Source organism: Notamacropus eugenii, chromosome 1, assembly GCF_028372415.1.
Source record: "Notamacropus eugenii isolate mMacEug1 chromosome 1, mMacEug1.pri_v2, whole genome shotgun sequence".
Taxonomy (NCBI): Eukaryota; Metazoa; Chordata; class Mammalia; order Diprotodontia; family Macropodidae; genus Notamacropus; species Notamacropus eugenii.
The window spans coordinates 267866590-267887366 of record NC_092872.1 but is presented as its reverse complement, the minus strand read 5'-3'; the positions used below and the strand labels follow the sequence as shown (position 1 = coordinate 267887366).

Genomic DNA, 20777 nt, shown 5'->3' with positions numbered 1-20777 from the left:
GTGGGGTATGGACTGGTTTATATCACCATCTCTGCTCATCTTTCCATTCATCCCCAACTCCTGCTTCTGATCCTATGCTGCCCAAGGTCTCTATGGATTTGGGACATGATAAAGGATAGGAATCACCTTACCCTCTACCCTACCACCGCACCCAAGGAGAAACACTTCCTCCTTGAATATTGGCATCCTTGAGCCAAAGCACCTTATGCTAGTTCTGGCTCTGGGGATTGAGAAGCTGATCCCTAATATCTGTTTCATCTGGAACATTCTAAATCTACTCTAACTTCTACTGATTTCACTTCTCTCTCTCTCTCTCTCTCTCTCTCTCTCTCTCTCTCTCTCTCTCTCTCTCTCTCTCTCTCTCTCTCTCTCTTACAATATGCACTTGGATCATTTAGCATGTGATTTGGGATGGTTTCATGCCATTCTCTCTAAGTGTGTATAGGGCTTAGAGATGAGGCAGACATTAGGTCTGGTGTACTCTAGCTCCAGCTTTCCAGCCTTCAGATGGAGAATGCCTTGATAGCAGGGTCTACCTTTCTGTGATGCTTTTCCCTTGGATCTCCTACCTTAGAGGGGTCAAACACACTGCCCACAGACTACATGCAATCCTCAGCACTCTTGAATGCTTCCTGAACCAGAGTAAAATGTAATTAGGAAATAGTTAACAAAATAAATAAAAAATATAGGTAATATTCCATTTCAAAACTGTCAATATGCAGCCTCCAGGGATCTGTATGTGCAGATTAGTGACGCCATTTCTGTTTGCCTTTGACACCCTTGCCCTACCTCATCGTGCTGGGCAGACTCCACTGAATTCATGATGCCACTTAATCAGTTATTTAGATCATGTGCCATTCTTGTCCTGTTCTAAAATACCATCCCCCTGCAGAATTGCAAATAATGTGGTGATCTCATTCACCTTCCACTTTCCCAGAAGCAAGAGCAAGGCTCTGAGACAGATTTCCTGGCAGAGAGGTTACGGATATGGTCAAGATTCCCAGGGACAATAAAAGGTGTTCAGATGTATCTCCTCTATGGAAATGGAGAAGCAGGGAATGTGAGAGGGCTGACCTTGGGCTTGATTTCAAGGAGGATTCCCAACCAGAGAGAGCTGTCCAGGGTTAGAATCGGCTGCCTTGGGAGGGAGGAGGTTTAAATAGTATAATGTTCAGGTACATTATAGAAGGCATTGTCTCTGAGAAATGGGATGAATCTTTGGCCTCGGAGATCTTTTGCAGCTGTGATATTTTATGACTCCAAGTCCCAGGGATAAAAGCAAGGGATGGGCAATAAATGAAAACCCAGAAAACTTTCCTTCAATGGATATGACCCCATCATTTAGAGATTTTTCTCAATACTAGGACACCTAAATAATGACAGTCGTTGGGGACAATTGTTTCCCACTCTTAGTTGGGACATTCTTATTTTGAATTTATAAAGGGCCTCCCTTGCTTAGCATTTCTCACCCTCCACCTCAGCAATTGATGAAATTCAATCCAATTTAACTTTTATTAAGCAGCTGTTAGGAGCCAGGAACTATGCTGGGTACAGCAAGGCAAAAAACTGAAATATTCCCTACCCTCAAAGAGCTTGTATTCCCCTGGGGGAGAATCAATGTCTACATACAAATACAAATAATATGCAAATAATACAAAGTAATTGAAGTCTAGAGAAGAACTGGAGGCAAAGCCTCTTACAGGAGACAGCACTTAAGTCAAGCCTTAAAGGGTCACAGGGGTCCTAAGAGGCTGAAGTGAGGAGAGGGAACATTCCCTAGAATAAGGAGAATACCTAGCAAAGGACTTTACTTGTGTTATCTCATTTCATGCTCATAACAACCCTGCAAAGTGGATGCCATTATTGTCCTCACTTTTTACATGGGGAAACTGAGGCTGAGAGAGGATAAGTGACGGTCTTGAGTCATTCAATTATCTAGTAAGCATCTAACTCCAAACCCAACACTCTTACTTTCTGCACTACCTCACTGCTAATACAAAGACATGGAGATAGTCGGTGATGTGTGATGTCTGGGGAACAGTGAGTAGTCTGGTTTGGCTGAAACATAAAGCATGGGGAGTAGGGGGTGCCGGTGGGAGAATAACATGCACATCTTTCAGTGATCCAGAAAAATGAGGGACCCTGTAATGAGGAAAAGAGGTCTGAATCTGCTCTCAGAGGCTTGGGTTCTAATTCTGGTTCTTCCACTTACTGAAAGACTTTGGATAAGTTATCTCCATCTGGCAATTTTTCCTGACCTAAAAAATGATAGGATTGGCCTAAATGACCCTTGAGGTCCTTCGTGGCTCTAAATCTGTAATCCCACAAAGCTCTCTTTTCTAGCCTTTGCTCAGAAATTTTCCCTTTCCATTTTCTTTAAAGTTGGGCACCCTGTAGTTTATATCAACCGTTGCACAGTGGGGGGAAAGGTTGCATTTTAAAAATCTGCTCCAAAATTACAATGTATTTCCTTCCAGCATTCTAGTTATTCACCATTTTGATGGTCATTTTTATCACATCTGTTTAACTGAAATGATGGTAGCAGTGGTGCTGGTCTGCATAGAAGGTCAGCATTATGAAGATAAAGCTTAACTGCATGATAATAATACTTGACATTTGGCAGATAGACTGTTGTACATTCGTGCAGTTGAGTCCCATGATAGCCTTGTGAGTTTCATGTGGGTGCAATGAGGGTTATTATCCCCATTTTGTACAAGAGAAAGTGAGTCTCAGAGACCTGAAGAGATTTGCCTATAGACACACAACTAGTAAGTGTCTAACATCCGGCTGCAGCATAGGTCTTCCTGTACTAAACTACTTCTCGAAGAATATGTGCTTTTCTTCCTCCTCCTCTCTCTTTTTCTCCCCTACTTGCTCCTCTCCCCTCTCTCATCTTGCCTTCACCAATATAGAAGCAACTCAAGTGATATTTATATGTATGACCTTTGGAGAGTCACCCAACTTCTATGGACCTCAGTTTCCTCATCTGTAAAATAAAAGGGTAGAACTAAATAGCCTCAAAAAATCCCTTATGGATCTAAACCTGTAATTCTAGAATCCTATAACTGCAGATAAAATAGAAACCAAGAAGGGCAGCTAGGTGGCATTGTAGTGGATCAAGCACCTGGCCTGGAGTCCGGAAGACCTGAGTTCAAATCTGACCTCAGATACTTCCTAGCTGTTTGAACCTGGGCATGTCATGTAACACTGTTGCCCTCAGTTTCTTCTTCTGTAGAATGAGCTGGAGAAGGAAAAGGAAAACCACTCCAGTATCTCACAAAGAGTCATACATGACTAAAATAACTAAGCAACAACATTTTCTCCAAGTTGACTAAAGCTATAAAAATAAACCTTAAAAATCAGGGGTAGGGGGTGCTGGTCCTTAGCAAGTACCTACTGGATTTAGCTGAAAAGCATACCATAGAAAAGTGAATTATTCAATAGTATCTCAGTAGACAGAATGGAGAGGTGCAGGCTACATAGAATGGTAGGTAACTGTATTTGTTTAAGGTCAAATGACTCCTAAAGGGAAATCATCAATGGATTTCTATTGACATTAAGACAGATCAGCAGTGGAGAGTTATCTAGGGATCTGTCCTTAGCCCTATGCTCTTCACCATTTTTTATTAATGCCTTGGACAAGTGCATAAAGCTGAGAGAGAGAACTAGCATACTAAATGACAGTCAGGAGCCAAACAGAATTTGACAACCTAGAACCTTGAATTTAATAAGATGAAATTTATTTGGGGGAAAATGTAAAGCTACTCACTTGGGTTCAAAAAAATCAATTGTAAATGTGTAGGATGGGAGAACAGTGGGTAGGTAACAGTGAAAAAGGATTATAGGTTCAGTGGACTGCTGGCTTCATCTGAGACTATGGTATGACATGGCAGCCCAAAGCCATTCCAATAATGAGCACTGGTCCCTCTTCCCTCTTCATCTTACCCTCCCCATCATTGAGGCTCTTATCAGGAGGTTGGGTTAAGTTGCCTCTGAGGTCCCTCACAACAGTGAATCTATGTTCTGAGGTTTCATTGATTCTTCATGCCTTTGGAGGCCCAGCTTGGGCTGTAGGTATGGCAGTTTGCGGAAGCTCTGTAACAGGAGATTCAGATCCATCTCTTGCATAATCCTGAAGTTCTGCAAAGTTGACAAACCTCTTCCTTATTATTGATTCAAGATTCCAACCAGACCAATAGAACAAATTTCTAACCAAAGAACATTCAGAAATACTGCCTTGTAAATATCAGTAGAGGACATGGAAAAATGAGACCTGTCTTCAGCATTTTTCCCTGTACAACAATGTGTCTTTCGTGTGTGTGTGTGTGTGTGTGTGTGTGTGTATTTTGTTACTGTTTTTTCTACTATTTCTACTCAAGTTTTCCAAGAAATTTTTGTTAAGATCAAAGAGACAATTTTTCAGGGAGTGTCTTTCATTATTCATGGCCTGGGATTTGCATAGTCCAGTGATCTAGTCAATAGATCAGGTTTCCAGAGAAAAGCGGGGTTTATGGTTCACATGGTGTGAACTGAGCCACAGATGCTGTAAAGGAAGACAATATAGAGATGAGCTTGGGCAGCAGGATGAAAGAACAGGGACTGGATTAGAAAGAAGGCATCCATCTGAATGGAAGAAAGATATTCCTATTGTCCCCTTCTGTCAAAGAAGGAGTCTAAGACTTCTAGTCATCAGAACTGGGAGCTGATGAGATGCCTTCTGCCATTAGGCATGAGCAATCTGTAACATATTTAAGGAACAATGAAGCAGAACCAAAATTAAAGATATCATGGAGAAATGTGTGGTTAAAAAAGAGAGAGAGGAAAGACAGAGAGTCAGCATTTTTGCCTTCCTGGAAGCCTCATGGTGTCAAGAAAACATGACTGGCATCTTGGTTGCCTCACCTCCCAGGGATCCCACAGGATGGGCAGACTAGAGGGGCTACTGTCTGCTACTGGGAAGTATCTCTATCATGGAGATGAATGAACCACTGAAGTCTATGAATAAGGGATATGGGATATGAAGGATGCAGCTTTTCTCAAATGGGTATATGCTTCTATAAGCTCAACCATGACTCCTGAATCTGGGATATACCCCTTCTGGCCCCACCTGATGCTCCCATCCCAGCTGTGAGCATCTCAGGAACAAGAATTCTTGGAGACGCACCCAGGAAGTATGCTCTAACTTAGCAGTGGTAGGGGTCCATCATAATGCCTCAAGGTCCCCAAAATTTGGTCTTGAGATCTCAAGCTAGACTTCCACTAAAGGAGTTTGCTCCTGTTGGACAGACTTCCCACACTGCAGAAGAAAAAATACTGGCTATAGAGTCAGGGGACCTAAGTTTGAAACCTGGCTCTGTCACTTACTACCTGGACCTCAGTTTCCTCACTTGTGAAATAAGTGAGGTTGGACTAGATGACCTTCAAGAACTTGTATAACCATAATGCCATCAATTTGCCACTCAATAAATTCCAAGGGCTTCCTATCACCTCTAGGATCAAATGCAAACTCACTTGTTTGGCTTTTTTTCAGAAGCCAGTCTCTTTCTGCCCTTGCAATCTTCTCATACCTGATACCTTACCAGATACACTATGCATCAGTGACGCCAGCTTCTCACTATTCCTGGCAGAGGATCCTCCTCTTCCAACTCTGGACTATTTTCCTTACTGGTCTACATGTCTGGCAAGCTCCCTCTGCTCCTCCTGACCTCCTTGGCTTCTATCAAGACTCAGTTCAAATCTTCCCTTTTGCAAAAGGCTTTCTCCAATCCCTCTCTTGCCACTGCTAAGTCTTTCCTGAGATTCCCTCCCTTTTATGCTGTATCTTGCTTTTATAGAATTAGAATACAGGATCCTTGAGAGCAGGGGTCATGTTTTGTTTCCCGTTATATCCCCAGGACTTTGCCCAGTCCCTGGCATAGTTTGCTTACTGACTGAACTATTCTCACAAATGGGTTCTCTGTTGAGGGCAGGGAGCATATGTTTTCTGCCCTACTGGCCTCTCCACATCTTTATAAGGTCAGAAGAGACCCCCTGTCCTACCCTGTTTATTTTAATTTGATAAAATGATAGCCTAGAAAATATGAGAATTTTTGTATATTCCACATTGTTCGTATGTATCACACACGTAGCCGCTCCTTGTTTGTATCTGGATGAAAAACAATCTGATGTGATAAAGTTAAGAAGAAACAGCTTTCAATGAAAAAAATGCTGGATTCATAGCCTAAAGGCATGGGTTCAACTCCATCCTCTTCCACTTCTTACTCAAGTTATTTCTTCTTTCTTGGCCTCAGTTTCCCCATCTGTAAAAGAGGGGATGTGGGATTAGATGACCTATAATTTTCCTTCCAGGTCTAATAAAGGCAGTTCAGTGGTACAATAGCTAGAACTCTGAGCCTGGAATCAGGAAGATGTGAGTTCACTTGTGTCCTCAGACACTTACTAGCTATGTGATCCTGGAAAAATCACCTCACCTCTGTCAGTCTCAGTTTCTTCAACTGTAAAACTGAGGTGATAGTAGCACCTATTTCCCTTGGTTGTCATGAGGAACACAGCAAATAACCTGTAAAGCTTTGCCAGCCTTAAAACACTCTTATTATTACTCAACCATGCATTCTTCCTGTTCTACACATACTCTCTCAGTGGCTATGGCTTCCCAAGGCTGTCTCAGAGGTTATGGCTCATCCCTCTGCAGGACTTAAGGCCTCAGTATCTCTTCAGAGGAACATGTGTCTACTCTGTCCTGATGTGGACAAGGGTGAAGGAGGTCTATGTCAATGACACTATTCTGAGAGTGACCTATGTCTTAGCCCAAGCTTCCTAGAGAAGGCATAGGGCATTTTTTCTCAAAGGACCATGCTGCGGCTCTCTAAGAATTGCCAACCCAGCTCAATTAATTTTCAATTCCTTTCCATGAGTGCTAATGAAACTCTTCACAGGGATTTGCCAACAGAACTAGAGTTTTCTAAATTTCTTTTGGCCTGGACAAAATGTGTTTTGGCACAGCTCACTTAATAAATCACAAGCAGAGATTTATCCTTGAAAACTGAGGTATCCATTTATCAGATGAAGTGTTAAAATATAGACTCATTTTTGCCTGTTTGGTTTGAGTTGAAATTTTTTCTGTCCACCAGAAAAGTTCTTTATAGGGAATTTTACTTCTAATACAAATCCTAATAATAAACATTCACACAAAAATATATATATTTGTAGTGGAGACTGACTTGACCTCCATAAGAGCCATCCCAGGGAACCTGTGGGAACTCCAAGGATGTGGTGGCCCATCATCTGGGTCTTTGGGGAGTGATGAACATCCTGTTTGCTTTCAGGCCCAACAATGAAAGGACTTGATGCTTGAGGATCATGTGGCAAACCCTGATGAATAAATGAATGAATGAATGAATGAATGAAGGAATGAATGAAAACCTTGGTCCTCCCTTTGCTCTGTGACAGCAGCATGAGAGAAAGATGCTATGTTAATTAAAAGAAGAGATCACTTCCAGAGTGGGTCTTTTTGTCTTCAACTCCTCCGTGAGTAGAATATATGCTCTGTCTCTAGACTCACTGAGGCTGAGGGGTGAGGGTGATGAGGGGATGAGTTGTGAGTTCCCTCTACACATGCACCCTAACCCACCACTCTTGTAAGGATCATGGACTCAGCTAGGCAAGTTTGCTCCTATCCCTTTTTCTGCTTTGTGCCTGTTTTTTCTGGGTAGGAAACTGATCATGGTTCTCAAGGTAGAGTTTCAGACTTTGGACCTTTTCTAAGATGGGATTAGTGCTTGGAAGTTCAAAAGGTATGAAGATCCTGGATCCAGTGAGTGGAGCTGATTGGTGGCTTTGTTGAAGAAGGTGGCCACCCACAAGAGGATTTCCCAAGTCTGGCTATTATATTGACAAATGGGCATTGAGAATTATCTGGATAATGTAGGGTGGAGGCCAAATGTAAAATGACTATTTAGAAGTCCTATAAATGATTTCATGTTTTGATGAGATCTAAGTATCAGCCTCTTTGTAAATTTTAACAGTAGTTATAAGCCATTTATGAATCCAGTTTTGTTCATGTGAGTTATGAGTCTTTTATGTTTAGCATTTCTTTTATCTGTACCATTAAATTGCTTTTGTCCATTGAGTACCTCCATAATTTCTCTATTGGGGCAAAACTCTACCTTCATCTGGAAGATGGTCATCTACCTGAAAGCCAATGTGGCTTCAGAAAGGGCTGAGGAACAGTCGATATGGTGTTTGCTGTCCAACAACTCTAGGAAAAATGCCAGGAACAGAACAGAGGTCTGTACACAACGTTTGTAGATCTGACCAAGGCCCTTGACACTGCTAGTCATGAGGACTTATGGAAAATTATGTCAAAATTTGGTTGTCTGGAGAAGTTCATCAGTATTATATGTCAATTTCAAGATAGCATGTTTGCCTGAGTTTGGGATAGTGGACAATGCTCTCATGCCTTCCCAGTCACCAATGGAGTGAAACAGGACTGTGTGCTTGCTTCCATGCTTTTTAGTGTGATGTTTTCAGCCATGTTGTCAAATGCTTTCAATGAGGATGAACAGAGCATCAAGGTCACCTACTGTACTAATGGTAAGTTCTTCAATTTGAAAAGGCTACAAGCCAAGACCAAAGTGGAGGGAGTGTTGGTGCATGATTTTCTGTTTGCAGATTACTGTGCACTCAATGCAGCTTCTGAAGCTGAGATGTAACAAAGTATGGATTAGTTCTCTGCTGCCTGTGTTAATTTTGGCCTAATAATTAACACCAAGAAAACACAGCTGCTTCATCAGCCACCACCACACCATCCATATGTGGAATCATCGATTACAATAAATGGAGAAGTTTTGAATGCTGTGAATAAGTTCACTTACCTTGGTAGTGTACTTTCCAGGGATGTACAATTTGACAATGAGGTTGATGCCCACATTACCAAAGCTAGCTCAGTGTTTGCAAGGCTCTGAAGAAAATTTTGGGAGAGAAGAGGTATTAGACTGACTATCAAACTGAAGGCCTACAGAACTGTTGTGCTGACATCATTGTTATATGCTTGTGAAACATGGACAGTCTACCAGTGCCATGCCAGGAAACTGAATCATTTCCATTTGAACTATCTTGGGAAGATTCTGAGGATCACCTGGCAGGATAAGATACCAGACACTGAAGTTCTTGCTCGAGCTGCACTGCCAAGCATTCAAACTATGCTTCAGAGAGTGCAACTCCTATGGGCTGACCATGTTGTCTGAATGCAAAATATATGCTTGCCAAAAAGACTATTTTATGGAGAACTCACATGGGGCAGGCGATCACAAGGTGGTCAGAAGAAGCGATACAAGGACTCTCTCAAGGTCTCTCTCAAGAACTTTGGATTTGACTATGCAACATGGGAGACACTGGCACAGGACCACTCAGCGTGGCATGATCACATCAGAAAGGGTGCTGTGTTCTATGAGCAAAGCAGAATTGAGACAGCACAAAGTAAATGTAGGATGCGTAAATTTGGAGTATCCATCCCAAACATTCATACAGACTATCTGTGCCCAACCTGTGGTAGAGCATTCCAAGCTCATATTGGTCTGATCAGCCACCGTTAGACACACTGAAACTTCACTTTATCATGGTGATGTCATTTTGGTCCTCTTCGAAAACGAAGAACAGCAACCAACCAATTTCTCCATTGGGGCAAAACTCTAGATGTTAGCTGTAACTGAAGTCAAATTATTCTGGAGGTACCAGGGTGGAGGTTTTATTAAGCCAAAAAATGTGAGATCAGAGAAGTTATCCTATCCCCACACCCCACCACTACCTACTTCAAAAGAGTCTGGGCTCCTTAGGACTAACCACAGTACTATGTGGCTGGATACAGAACAGGAAGTGTAGTCTCCTCAAGCCGTGTTTCCTCAAGATTAGATACACATAAGAGTGAAAGAAATTCTACCTTTTTAAACTCCTTGCTTGAGTTTGGACTACCTGGCTTGGAAGTCCTCAGCTAGATCTAAAATCATACTGTCTTTCAAGGACACCTAAAGAGAGGACTCTGGCAAAAGATGTCAGAGACCTGTAAACTTTCAGGACCAAGGGGCCCTAGCAAAGGCTGCTTCAAGTTCTAGGCTCTAGGGGAATTTTAAAAAAAACAATAATTTTTATATTCCCTTCAGTTCCCATGTCGAAGATCTCATTCCTCCTATCAATATCCTAAATGCTAGCTATTACAATAGGTCAACTGTGGGACTCTGAGTTAGGGAGGAAGACCTTGGTTCAAATACTTCCTCAGATTTTACCAGCTGTGTGACCCTGGCAAGTGATGTAACTTCTCTGCGATTCAAGTACCTCATCTGTAAAATGGAGCTGATAACAGCACCTACCTTCCAGGATTGTTATAAGGATAAAATGAGTCAATACTCGTAAAAAAGCTTTGTAAGTACTAAATTGTTTTACATGAAAATGGTAACTAGTAATATTATTGGTCCACTTCCTATCCATTCAGCAAAAGTCATATATCTTGTGATGCCTCCAGAGGGAAGCAAGAAGGTAAGAATAAAGGAGAAGTTAATTCTTCAGTCACCTGAATTTCCAGGTGGAATCTCTCCAGTTTGGAAAGCACTTAATACAGTACCTGACACACCGTAGATATTTAATAAATACTTGTTTTCCCTCCCTTCCCCCTAATTTTCTACCCCTTCACATATCCCCCAAATTTCCTGCTTACTCATGCAGACCTATAATCAGTGATTGTTAGGAGATTTTGTTTGGAGTTAGGTGATCAGTGAAGGCTTAGAGAAATGCTACCCTCTTTCCTCAGTCAGTCAACTAAACAGATTTATTAGGCATCTCTTTTGTACTATCCTGTGTTATGGGAATATATGTACATATATATGTGTATATATATATATATATATGTACATATACACACATGTATACATATGTATACATACACACACATCTGTGTGTGTGTGTGTACCAAATAATGTGAATAAGGAATTTCCCTAAAGAAGTCATATCATTCAAACTCAAACAGTGTATTTCCACTGGACTAGAACCAATTACCATATTTTACATAATTATAACTTCAAATAGTGCAAATATGAATACATGCAACCACTTCCTGGCATTCATTATTCACACTGAGTCCTAACTGTTCAAAGGAAAAAAAAAATGAAAAACTCCCTCCCTTCAAGGAACTTTCATTCTAACAAGAGAGAGAACATAAGAATATACAAGGTGTTCCAAAAGTCTTAGTGCACGAAGCTTTTTGGGACACCTTGTGTAAGCATGCACAAATGATAAACAAAGTAAAGACAACATTCTTCCATTGCCACACATTGCCCCCCAGCTATCCCACCTGACAGCTTCATTTTAGCTTTATTCCATACCCAAAGATGTGTTCTATTAAGCAATTAGAATGTAGCAATCAATCAGTTAGTCAGCAAACATTTTTTAAGTGCCTTCTGTGTTTCAGGGTCTGTGCTGGGCAGACAAAGACAAAAATGAAGCAATTCTTGCCCTCAGTGAGCTTACATTATATCAAGGTCAGCATCGTGTTCATAAATAAGTATATATTAAATAAATCTAACGAGACTCTTGGTGGGGCAGGGTCCTAGCAACAGGGGGGATTAGAGAAAGAGCTATTTGGGCAGAGTTTTGAAGGAGAAAAGGAAATTAAAGAAATAGAAGTAAGGAGAAAGTTCATTCTAGGCATGGAGGAGTAGCCAGTGATAAGGAGTTGAGATAGGAAAGGAAATGTGAGAAATAGAAAGGAACCTGGGCTGACTGGGTCAGGGAGTGTGGTAAGGAGAGTAATTAATGCCTTATAAGATGAGAATGGTAGGTAAAGGCCAGGTTGTGAAGGCCTTTAAAAGCCAAATAGTGGAGCCTATATTTGATTTTCAAAATGGGAAGAAACCACTGGAACAAGACCGCAGGTCACCATGTGGGCACCTGAGTCATTTCTGCATATGCACACACATACAGTTGAGGGACCACCAACCACCACAAAGCCAACAGTCAGCTAGCAGGCTCAGAGCAAAGAACAGTGCTAACTACCCACTCCATCCAGAGGGGTGATTTGCCCTGCAAAGGGGAAGCTAGGAAATGTCAGTGTGAAGCAAAAGGCAGCAATGAAGGTCTAAGACCTCCTCCCTAGAGGAGGAAACCTCCAGAGGGGTAGAATCCGCGGCAGCAGCTTCAGGTCAGTCACAAGCACTTCCACAAAGAAAGCTAGCCTTGTACACCAAATGGTTCCACCATTTCTTTTCTCTTACCCATTCCTCTTAATTTGATAAAATGGCATCCATCAAATCTCAGAATGGTGTTGACGTTGATTCCACATCCCACGTATCTATGTCACCAACCACCCATCCCACCCAAATCCACCCTTTGTGTTCGGAGGGAAAACAATATGATGTGCTCAAATCTGGTTGGAAACTTTGTTCATTGCAAGGAGGTGATGGGTGGGGAAAGATGCACTCCCAGGTCTCTCGTTTATTCAGAAGTTTGCCTCTCTAACAGTACATTTCTTCTAGCAAGCTCCCAGTGGGATCCGATGATGATACACACGATGTATTTTAAATTAAGTTGAAATGCAGTGACACATGGATGCTTAAGCAGTGTGTACTTTGCCTAGCAACATATTTTGGCAAGCTGTCATAACCAGCTACAATCATCCCTAAGTCCGGCAAAAACTACAAAATCCCCAATGTGTCCAAATCAGCAAGATTCAACCAGATAGAATTGTTCATTTTCTGAGCATTTATCCCCAAAGCAAATAAAAGAAAGAACCATTTTCTTTTCTCTTTCATTTCAAATGCCATATGGATTAAAGGGGTTAATGACAAAGTATTCATTCTTTGGGTTCCTTTGGAGAAAAAAAATTATCATATAGATAAATGAATCTTATTTTCCTTCTTAAAATTGTAATGCTACAGTGTCATTGAGTAAGCAAAATATGAGCCTTATGTCAACATTCTCCCCTTTAGAGGAAAAAGCAAAAAAAAATCCCATCGGCATGTCTGATCACATTTTGGAAAAGAACAGGGCACTGAAGTGAAGCTAGAAAGATAGCTTTCTTCCCTCCAGTTTACCCCTGAGCTTTGTGCTTATCAAAAGAATGGAAACTTACCCAACATGATTTTTTTCTTATTATTATTCTAAAATCTCAAAAAGACTCCATAAATGTTGGATTACCCTATTAGTAAACCGCTAGAAGGAAAAATTACAAAGGGGGAATTGATAGTTTGACTTGTTCACTCTTGAGTGTTTCCAGGAAAAATACATCCAAAATTGTTCTGTTAAAATAATTCTGCCTGTGCCCCCTGCCACATGCAACTCACTAACCTTAGGATCTGTCATTTAAAGAAAGTGGGAGATGGCTTAGTAATTTATCACATCTTGCTCTGGTCCTCCTTCCCCAAAGTAGAGGAAAAATAATGGTCCTACAAAGGCATAAATCTTGTCAGAGAAGGGCAGAAACATCTCTTCCCCAGAAAACAGCTGAGAAAATGACAGAAGGAGTATTTTTAAGGACACTGACCTTCCCCTTCACCCCCACACTGCTTCTCAGAATCTTTCCATCAGTTGGTCCCAACACTAATGACTAACCCTCATCCATACGGATCACCATCTTCCTTTCTTTTCACTAAGCACTAAAGATCCGTACAGCCCATGCTGCCCCCTCATATACTTGCTTCTAAGTCAGCATAGGATCATCCAAGGCAGGCAAACTAGCTATGCTGAAGCAGAAAGGCACCCTAAAAGAGGATTACCACATGTACCAGGCAAGTCAAATCATCACACCATCACCCTTCAGATCCCAGTGGAGATAATCCAGGTCCCTAACCCTCCCCAAGGTAGAGTAAGCCCAAGATCCTCAGAAATAGTACTGCCTCCCAGACCTGCTTCTAACCCAACCTTCAATACCATCATCCAGGAAAGTGTCCTTTGTACAGATGTGACTTAGTAGCTGCTTCTGTAGGTGCAACATCCCCTGCCTCATCAGCAGCCCCTGATACCAAGAAAGTTCTCCCAACCAATGTCCTTGGAGCTATGAAATGGTCTAGCATCAGAAACTGAAATGCTGTTATTAATGGAAATGACTTTAGAGAACCATCTGATTTACAGCTATACCTGAAGGTCAACAGGATATTCCTATAGGAATTGCAGCTGATCCTTCCTCTCTGTGGTCTCCCTATATTAGAATGTTCTCTCTTTGAGAGCAGGAACTATCTCAACTCTTTCATCTGTGTCTCAAGTACAAAGATTTGCAAATAATAAATGCTTCATTCTTTTTTCATTCATTCATTCATAAACTGAGAACTGAAGGAGACCATAGAGGCAATCTAGTTCAGTCTCCCCATTTTACAAATGAAGAAACTGAAAATCAAGTATAAGCCAAACCCAAATGCAGTGACTTGCCTCCATCACCCTAGGCAATAAGCAGCAGAGTTAGGATTGGAACCCAGATCCTTGAACCCCAGGGTAAGTTTTCTTTTTCCTGCACTATGGCCATTAGCTGCTTCCTGTATATGTCAGGTGCTTCTCCAATTGGATGGTGCATCCCTTGTCCTCAGAGAGCCTCCAGTCTATTGCTGTAAGCCTGAAAAAGTAAATCTCTTTATGAACATAAGTAGGTACTCAATAAATGTGCAAGCCATACCCTCTTGTTATATATTTTATTTTCCCCAATTACATGTTAAACCCATTTTTAACAATTTTTTTTTAAATTTTGACTTCCAAATTCTATCATCCCTCTCCTTCTTCCTCCCTGAGATTGTAAGCCATCAGATATAAGTTATACATAGGCAATTATGTAAAATATTTCCATATTAATCATTTTGTAAAGTAGACTCAAATAAAAGAAAAAATGAAAAAAGTAAAAAATAGCCTGCTTCAGTCTGTATTCAATAAAGATCAGTTCTTTCTCTGGAGGTGGATAGTATGTATGCCTCATCATTAGTCCTTTGGGATTTTCTTGGATCATTGTATTGCTACAAATAGCTAAGTCCTTCACAATTCTTTATGTACAATGTTGCTGTTACTGTGTACAACGTTCTTCTTGTTCTGCTCACTTCACTTTGCATCAGTTCATGTAAGTCTTTCCAGGTTTTTCTGAAATCTTCATGCTCATCATTTCTTATAGCACAATAATATTCCATCACAATCATATACCACAACTTGTTTAGCCATTCCCCAATTGATGGATATCCTCTCAATTTCCAATTCTTTGCCACCACAAAAACAACTGCTATAAATATAGTTATACAAACAGGTCCTTTTTCTTTTTTTCCAATCTCAATACAGACCTAGCAGTGGTACTGCTGGATCAAAGGGTATGCACATTTTTATAACCCTTTGAAACCACACTCTCTCATCTATGAAATATTATTTATCTCTGGACCTCAAGGTAAATACTAATTTGAACATAAGAGAGCATAGCATGGCTGTAGGTTACAATTATTTAGTAGATGGATGAATGATCATTATCCTAATACATAGGAGGCAACAGTAGTAGAGCAACAAGAGTGAAGTCAGGAAGACTGGGGTTCAAATACCATCTTCTGATATTTACTGACTGTGTGACCTGGAGCAAGTCACAGTCTCTCTGAACTTCAGGAAACTAAGATATATCTAACGAGTTTTACGTGGTCCATGATCTACGTCAGCAGAAGGAACTCAAACATTAAGGAAAATCTGAAATCTTCATAGTGTATCTTGGTATAATAATAACACACATGTAATGCACATGTATGTGTATGTAGTGTGTGCATTTATATATGTAGGTGCATATATTTGTGAAGATGTATGTGTGTCACGTTAAGGTGCTCCCCAAATTTTCCTAACAAACCTGTACATTATGTAGTGTTACAAGCATTATTATCCCCATTTTTAGGGGGAGGAAACTGAGGTACAGAAGATTAATGAGTTGTTCCCAATCACACAGCAAAAAGATTTTTGAGTCAGGCTTTGAACCCAGTCCCCTTGACTTCAAGTGCAGTGCCCTAAAAATGAATATAGACAAGAGAAGGTTGGTTAGTTTTATGTGTTGTGGGCATCTGCACTCAGGAAATTACACACATACACACCCTAATATACATACAGTCCAGGACTTTCTAAGACATCTCAATTATTTTTCTAATTACCCTAGATTTGCTGTCAAAATATTGAAGAGAGTCAGTTGCCTTTTTTAATTAGATAGATCATTTATTAAATGTTTAATATGTATCAAGCAATGAAAATAGGTAAATATATAGATTAATGAAAGAGAGAGAGGAGGGCGAGAGAATATGGACCAACAATCCCTCCCCAACTATTCTGCTTTCTCCCATTAAAAAATGGGAGCTCAACCTAGCACTATTTTACTCCATTCCCTTGTCTTTCCTTATTCAGCATTATTTTTTCTCCTTGCTTATCGTAACTTTAAAAGTTTGCACAGAATTATGAAAATGTCGAGCTGCTTCTGGAGAGATACCTTTCATGTTTATCTGATTAGGCAATGTTCTTCCCCCGAAACAAAAGGTTCTCTTGTAAATGAAGATTTAATTGTTACTCAAGGATAAGAATCATATTATTCATGAGTTACATAACTCATAAAAATGTCCCCTGTGCTCCCAGTAAGACACAGGAAGCTCTGCCTTCGGGGAGTGAGGAATCTAATAGCCTAGAGAAGATGGTGGTGGGAAATGGGGAGAAGTGGATGGTGGGAGAAACAAGATAACTCCCTCTTCCAAACTGACAAGTTCCCCCCCCCCAATTCCACCCTGCCCCAACCATAAAACTCTCTTTGCACAGACCCTAAAAACCAGTGTGCTGGGAGTTGCCAATGCAACTGACAGTGTCTGACACTTTTGCTGATGAGAAAAAAAATTAGTTATTTTCTCAAGTGGGAATCATTCCAGAAAACTTTTGACTTGGCATTGAATAGTGAAAGAGAGAGTTCAACATGAATAAAGAAAAGCCAAATTCTATCCACACCTCTCCCTCAGAGCTCAGTATGACTTGAGCCTAGACTGAGAACCAAGAGCTTAGACTACCAGTGAGAGTGTTGGATGGAGAGAGTTTGAAAAGGCACATGGCACCCCAAGATGCTTCTTGCTTGTGACCTTCTGGCACACTGGGGAGATTCTTGGCTGAAATGCAGATCACAAATGCATGGCCTTATTGTTGGAAGACCTGAGCTTCAATCCCAATTCACCTACTTCTTAGCTGTGCCAGTCTGGGTCTCAGTTTTCTCATCTTTCAAATGGGGATTAGTATAGCACAAATCTCACAGAATTGTCATGAGGATTATTGCAAAATATAAAGTGCCACAAAAATGTAAGTTACTCCTCCTACTCTCCCCATCATCCCCTTCATCACTGTTAGTATCCTCATCAATCAGTCCCTAAGACTAGGGATGAATTAAGAGTAGGACAAATATTATATTTGTTCATTTGAACCAAACTGACCAGAAATGGATCAATTCCTGGGGCTAAGGTCAACAAGAACCAAATTATTGGTCCTGGGTATTCTTGCCTACTCCAAGTTTCCAGCAAAAGAGATGCCCTCAACTCCTTAATGTAGGAGAACAGAAGTCCAAGGTCATAACTGTCCTTTCCCTCTTTCCCTAATGTGAATCAGGAGGGGGCAGGGAATATCAGATTCATGAAGAGAAAATCAACTCTTTAACTATAAATCCTTCCTTAAACATTCCGTACTGGTCCTGCTTTCAAGTCATTGACAGACTAATCTGCCAGACACATAGCACACAGTTGGAGTGAGTATTCCAGAAATATGCTAGTAAAATGTTTAACCACTGGCTCTCAGGGGGGAAAAATTGTACAGCACACTTTTAAGTTTAATCTACAGAATTATCATTTTCTCCACCATTTTCTTGTTAGAAAATCAACATAACAGTAAATCAAGTCCTGACTGATAGCATCTATTAATTTCTGAGATGAAATGTTCTTAGTAAAAATTTAACACTCAGCTCTTGTGAGCCATTTGGAGCTGACTCAAGCATATCCCTGAGTCAGTTTTATCCTGGAGAGCATGATTTATTACATCATAAATTATCAGAAGTGGAGATGATTCCTTCCCTATGGTTAAGCTACCATCTTGATGGTCTGCCTGCTGTTCTCCATAAATTTCCTCTGACTGTCCTTACTGTTCCCTTGATAGCCAGCTTGCTGTTACCTGCACAGTACATCTTCTTCCTCCATGCCTTTGTATAGGCTATGCCTCATGCCTGAAATGCTCTCTCTCTCCCCTTTCTATTACCTCTTGGAACCCCTAGATCCCTTCAAGGACCAGCTCAAATAGAACCTCAGACAAAAGTTCTTAAATGATTCTCCCAAACCTTCAGGCTCTCCCCTACCCAAAATTACTTTGTATATATTTTCCTTAAACTTAATACTTACCTGTGTCCAAGTAGTTTCTCCTTAGCAGAATATAAGCTTCTTGAGGGCAAGGACTCAATCATTTTTGACCTTTATCTTTCCAGAATCTAGCACAGAGCTCAGTAGACAATAAGTGCTTAATAGGTGCTTAATGAATTGAATTGCATTCTTAGAAGTTTAACACTTAACACCATAAAGAGCAACTGTGCCACTACCATTGGCAATGAAGAGGGCACAGGAATTATTCAAACACATGGCAATCAGGTCTTATTTTGGTGGGGAAAAGTCATAGCCAATAGTTCTTGGGGAATACACAGCCCACCCCACTAATCCAAAACCAGACAAATCAGATGCCAGCACCATATAGGTCATGGGGGCTGCTTTGCTCCTGACTTTTTGCTCTCCCCACCCTCACCCCTTTGTGAAGATGTTGGCCAGAATTCTTCAATGCTCAACCACATGCTGATGTTTCCATAACATTCAGGTCTGATTGTAGCAGCAGCCTTAAGGACCATTGAGTGTTTGACAGATGGCAGAGAATTTGCAAGCCAGGCGTGTTGTGCAGAAAAGCATGGAAGTGAAGAGTCAATCAAAAGAACCAACATGCTGAGAAAGAGCTCTCCTGATTGGTATTCAGGCTATGGGACCAGGCAGCTCTCCTTGCGAATTATACTCACCGCATCAGCGCTGTTGACACCATGGGCAGAAAATAACAAAGTGACTTGTGGCCAACTAGCTCCGTGCTTGATCAAGAAAATCATGGGGGAGTAGATGAGGGCCGTGATTTCCTTCAGAGCTCCTAGTTTCTTCTGCTGGCCCATGGTCCTAATGACTCTCCCAGCGCTGGCAAATGGAACTTAATGAATATGGAGTGGCAAAGCTCCCAGAGCAGGGTTTACAAACTAATCAGCATGGAGTAGGGACCAACAACCAACTCTTCCTTATTTAAGGATTTGCATGACTGCTAAACACACAATCCTGGAAATGTTTGCTAGCTCTACAGGGGAGGGCAAAACACATCAAAACTACATTTGTCTTGAACTACATTTGTTCTGTGGATGTGACCAGAGGAGAGGTAGAATATTTGGAAAACTAGAGCCTTCACCTCTAAGGTTGTCTCCTATCAATTCTGTATGGAGCTGATTTGGACCCAGGAGTTGGCATTTCTGCCTCTCCAGTTAGAAGGTGGGCTTTTTGAGGGCAGGGAGATGGAACAGACAGTAAAAAGGACAATTTGTCTGGACCACAAAGTGCAGAAGGGGAAGTCATGTCCATGAGATGAGAGATCCCTTAGGGCCAGGTTGTACAGAGCTGTAAAAGCCATTGAATCCTAGAGGCAATCAGAATCCACTGGAGTTTAATTCAGGAGGGGAGTCACATGGTCACACATGGGCTGAAGATGTATAAGGCAGACTGGAGTGGGGGAGACTTGAGAGAGGGGATGCAAAGGGGAGTCTGTAGAAATAATCTAGGCAAAATATCATGAGGGTCTGACTAAGGTTGGAGCCTTGTAGAGTGAAGAGCTTAGATGCTGTGAAGGGATAAACAGCAAGATTTGACAGCTGATGAGGTCATGTGGGATGTGGGAGAGTTGAGAGTTTAGACAAGGCAGCTCCTTCCTTCCTCAGATTTGTTGTTGTTCAGTCATGTCTGACTCTTTGTGATCTAATTTGGGGTCTTCTAGGCAGAACTATTGGATTGGTTTGCCATTTTCTCCTTTAGCTCATTTTACAGATGAGGAAACTGAGGCAAATAGGGTGAAGCGACTTGCCCAGGGTCATGCAACAGCAAGTGTCTGAGGCCAAATTTGAACTCAGGAAGGTGAGTCTTTCTGACTCCAGCACTCTATGCACTCTGACACCACCTAGCCACCTTCCCTCAAATTACCTCATAGGTATTTTTTTTTATATCCTCTCTATATTCACATGAGTGTATGTTGCTTTCTGCTTAGAAAGTAAGCTCCTATGCATCCCCAATGCACAGTGTCTGGCTCATAGAAGGGGCTTACTAAATGCTCTTTGATTGAACAGAAAAGTATTTAAAATCTCCTATGTGCAAAGCCCCATGTTCAGCTCTGGGTATCCAAAGACAAATACTAAATAGTCTTTGCCTTCAAGAAGCTTATACTTTATTGGGATTTACAAGATGCACCCAGATAAGTCAATACAAAATATAAAAGAAGTAATACCAAGTAGTTTCAAGAGAAGTGCTAATAACTAGAAGGAATCAGAAAGGCCATACATTGGGAGGAGGTGCTGGAGATGGGCTTGGATGGGCAGCGAAAGGCACCATGGAACATCATGTATGGGCAAAGGCAGGCCTGCCAATTTCACTGGAATAGAAAGTAGGTGATGGCGGGTAGCTTGAATGTTTTAAAAGGTAAAAAGTGCTACCCATACATACCAGTTC

The 20777-nt window shown here is 41.2% G+C and overlaps 1 protein-coding gene and 1 long non-coding RNA gene across 3 annotated transcripts in view; one reads left to right on the top strand and one right to left on the bottom strand.

The window, feature by feature from the left end:
• The window catches only part of CABCOCO1 (ciliary associated calcium binding coiled-coil 1), a 173313-nt gene that overhangs the window by 78739 nt on the left and 73797 nt on the right, over positions 1-20777 (top strand). The gene's annotated exons all lie outside the window — the stretch shown is intronic.
• LOC140517523 (uncharacterized) lies at positions 3719-19284 on the bottom strand. 2 transcript variants are annotated; one of them, XR_011971620.1, is made up of 5 exons: positions 19046-19284; positions 9293-9445; positions 8874-8959; positions 7226-7371; positions 3719-6299 (listed from the first exon to the last, which is right to left on the bottom strand). It is a non-coding gene; the product is annotated as an uncharacterized lncRNA (long non-coding RNA). The 2 variants fall into 2 exon arrangements; XR_011971621.1 differs by lacking the exon at positions 7226-7371.